Source organism: Chrysochloris asiatica, unplaced genomic scaffold (assembly GCF_000296735.1).
Source record: "Chrysochloris asiatica unplaced genomic scaffold, ChrAsi1.0 scaffold00245, whole genome shotgun sequence".
NCBI lineage: Eukaryota > Metazoa > Chordata > Mammalia > Afrosoricida > Chrysochloridae > Chrysochloris > Chrysochloris asiatica.
The window spans coordinates 1,845,961-1,850,164 of NW_006408763.1; the positions used below are offsets into that span (position 1 = coordinate 1,845,961).

The 4,204-nt window shown below is 40.5% G+C and overlaps 1 pseudogene; it reads left to right on the top strand.

Moving 5' to 3' along the window:
• Positions 1-296: 296 nt before the first annotated feature.
• Positions 297-3,373, top strand: LOC102830673 (annotated as a pseudogene).
• Positions 3,374-4,204: the final 831 nt, after the last annotated feature.

Here is a 4,204-nt window from a genome sequence, read left to right on the forward strand (position 1 = left end):
GGATCATAATGAATTCAGTTCACCTTCCCACTTCTTCACCCTTGTCCCCAGAAACTCCAAGCAGCACTCTCTCATCCTAGGTTAGTAATAGAGTACTGACCACAAGTTTGGGAGTCCATATGACTCTTTCCACTTCAGAACAACCAACCTCTTCTATGATCCTAGCTAGCCCCAGCTAGGCCAGAGCACAAAAGAATGTAGTGCTTCAGACTGCTAGATAGGCAGACATCAGTGCTTCTGGCTCTTATTCTACTTCTAGTTATTGATTTATTACCAGAAAATATACATACAAAAAGATGCAGAGGGTGAGGTCCAGGAGGGGTCCTGGTGCAGTGCTTCCACTGTGCCCAGGGACTGTCCTCAGGGACATGCCATCCTCCTGAAACCAGGTTTCTGACCAACCAGAAGTCCCCAAGTCACTTCCATCTTCAGTACCTTTTATTGGCTCATTTGAATAGTTACCATTGGGGCCTCACAGCAGTCATGAGTGATTCAATCCCTGATCATGTATGACTGGCTAAACCATGTCCCCTTTCCTTCCCGATTTGCTGACTAGGTGTGGTCCTTCGGGCTCCCAATGATTTGCACATATTTTCAAGTGTTGCCTGGCTGTTTTAGATAACAAAGACCTCAACTGCTGGCAAAATTCCAGGGGCTATCCTACAGGAACTAAATAACAAGGAAGAACAGAGTTCTTGTCTCACAGGAGGCATGCAGCAAAACCACACCAAGACATTGTCAGAAAGTTGGAGACCGTGCCAGTGTAGCCAAACAACAGTCTGTTATTACAAAGTGGTTTTGTCGATTCTGATAATCGTAGCTCAAGCTTACATGCTTACTACGTGCCAGACAATATTCTAAGTGCTCTACGTATCTTAGCTAATTTATTCCTCACAACAGCCTAGTCACGTAGGTTCTATTATTGTCTACTTTTTGAATATCAAGATCCTGAAGTCCAGAAAAGCTCAATACTGAGGCAGTACAGGTAATAAGCAGTGGAGCCTCCATTTGTCAGATTGCTCTTATTAGTGACAAGGCACACACGTAGCTCTATCGTTCTAAATGCTATCACACAGCATCTGGCTACACACACTCACATCTGTACTGATGCCCATTAAAACATGTAAGGAAAGGAACAAAGGGGAGCTTTTCCTTTCAGAGACTATATTTCATTGGGTACAGTGAAACGCACTACTATTCACAACTGCTTAAGTTAACTCAGGCATAAGCCATTAATAATTAACTGTTTGATTTTTGCATTTTTAGGTAAACATTTTTAGGTAAATATTGGCTGGCTGTGTTAGCTGCACATTTTACTTAAGAGGGTGATACTGTGGCTATGTGCTGTTAGTCATAATGACCCTGTATAGTGTTTCCATGGAGTGGCTGATGTGGTGTTTACCCTAATAGTCATAAAAATGTACATACACTGTAAAAGAGTAGGGGGAAGTATATGTAGAACAGTACTTAAAACTTTAAAAAATTAACAAGATATCAAGAATTAGCAATAGCAGCATACAATGTGGGAAACCAATGTAAATCACAATATTAAAAATGCATGGCCCGCCTCCTCCTCTCTCTGCAAATCCTACACCAGAGGAGACAAACATATCTTGCATAGCTTCCTTAGCATGATTTCTACTACTGTCTTGAATGACTTCTCTCTCCTGCGCACAATAGCAACTCTTAAGAAAAAAACTGATGGCACCAGTTGCAGAAGAGGCAACAGTTCCAAATAAGATAACCATAGTGAGTGTTGGGCAAGTTGGTATAGCATGTGCCATCAACATTCTGGGAAAGTCTCTGACTGATGAACTTGCCCTTTTAGAAGATAGACTCAAAGGAGAAATGATGGATCTACAGCATGAGAGCTTCTTTTTCCAGACACCTAAAATGGTAAAAGATAAAGATTACTCTGTGATGACCACTTTGAAGATTGTGGTGGTAATGTAAGGCCCTAACTGATTTTGCCTAGCTACTTGACCAAACTTAGTCAGGCTTCAAGAAGCATTTTAAATAGACTAGGCCTCAGTTTTTAGTTCCCTCCAGAGACAAAGTCAATCAGTTAGCCCTCAATATTAAAATAATCCTTGAGAAACTCATAATGGTCAGACTGACCCACACTTGTTGTTGTTGTTAAGTGCCGTCGAGTCGGTTCCGACCCATAGCGACCCTGTACAGGGTTTCCGAGGGTGTAAATCCTTATGGGAGTAGAAAGCCTCATCTTTCTCCCGCAGAGCGGCTGGTAGTTTCGAACCGCTGACCTTAAGGTTCGCAGCCCCATTCATAACCACTACGCTACCAGAGATTGCCAAAACCCATATGCTTATAGATTTAAAAGGTTGCTTCATGCCAAGACCAATTAAACTGTAACATCTCATACTTTGCCAATTGTTAACCAATCAAAAACTGTATCTATGGTACTGTGCAATTATGCCCCCTGAAACCCTATAAAAACTTGTGTGTATAGTGAGTCAGGGTTGCCCTCAACTCCTGTTTTCAAGAGTCTATGTGAGGGTGGACCCCAGCACGTTGGCAAATGTCACCTTTGTCTCCTGGTTTTAGGAGTCTGTGAAGGTGGACCCCAGCATGTTGGTAAATAAACCTCTTGCTTTTGCATTGAACTCGAGTCCTGATGATCTTTTTGGGGTCTCCTACTGAATTAGGCCACTAGAGGGCCTAACAGTAACTGCAGGAGATCGTCAGCAAGATGGGAAGAGCGTTCTCAATTTGGTACAGAGGAATGTTAATGTCTTCAAATTCATTATTCCTCAAATCATTAAGTACAGTCTTGACTGCATCATAATTGTAGTTTCCAACTCTGAGTATTCTTCCATGTTACCTGGAAACTAAGTGGATCGCTGTGTGATTGGAAGTGGGTATAACCTAGATTCTGCTAGATATTGCTATTTTAGGACTGTAAAATCATCCTAGCAGCTGTCGTGGATGGATTTTAGGAAAATATGGTGACTCAAGTGTGGTGGTGTGGAGTAGAGCGAACGTGACAGGGGTTTCTCTCCAGGAACTGAATCCAGATACAGAAATGGACAATGACAGTGAAAATTGGAAGCAAGTGAATAAAATGGTAGTTGGAAGTACCTATGAAGACATCAACTGGGCAATAGCTGAGTTGAATTAAGTGTGGCTGATCTGATTTAATCCATGTTTAAAAATATCAAGGATTCATTCAATGTCAACAATGGTGAAGGGGATGTACAGCACTGAGAATGAAGTGTGTCTGAGCCTTCCGTGCACTCTGAACGCTTCAGAGTTAACCAGTGTTATTAAGCAGAAGCTGAAGGATGACGAGGTGGCTCAACTCAAGAATGCAGATCCTCTGTGGGACATCCAGAGGGATTTAAAAGACCTGTGATGTTGAATTCTATACTGTAGAAATTTACAAAACACAATGTGATTAACATGTACATGGGTAAGAGTTGATTTTTCTTTTCTTAAATATGTGAATTTGGGCCAACATGGTAACAGCACATGCTTGGCTTAACATTTGCAATATGAGCCCTTGAGAAATAAAGTTACCTGTCGTAGCATGAAGTGAAAAAGAATACATGGTATTTTGTGTGCTCCAGTAAGTTACACTGAGTTCATAAAGTAAAATTTCTGTTAATACAGTACGTGGTTGTTATTAAGTGTTGTCGAGTCGGTTCTGACCCATAGCAACCCTGAACAGGGTTTCCAAGGCTGTAAATCTTTACAGGAGCAGAAAGCCTCATCTTTCTCCTGCAGAGCAGCTAGTAGTTTCAAACTGCTGACCTTGCAGTTCACAGCCCGATTCGTAACCACTACACTATCAGAGCTCCTTGTTAACACAGTATACTCATGTATAAACACTACAAATATCATAATTTGGTGTCCTGAATTGAATCTCTATGCTTAAAAAATGAGTATGATCTCAGGAAAGATATTTATAGCAAATTTCCCCACAATAGAGAACCATTGGTCAATAGTCAACTATTTTTGGTACATTGTGAATGAAAACAATTACCATTTCTATTTGAAATTTTTCATCTACATTACCTACATTTATAGTTTCCTCTTCATTATAAATTTTCTAATACATAATAAAGCTGTAAGTTTTGATGAAAACCTTACTGTATTGAAGACATTTATACAGTTTCAATTCATTCTGCTATCTAATGCTCAATGACTGATACAAGTTTTCCTAGCATGTGTTACATTCTTTGTA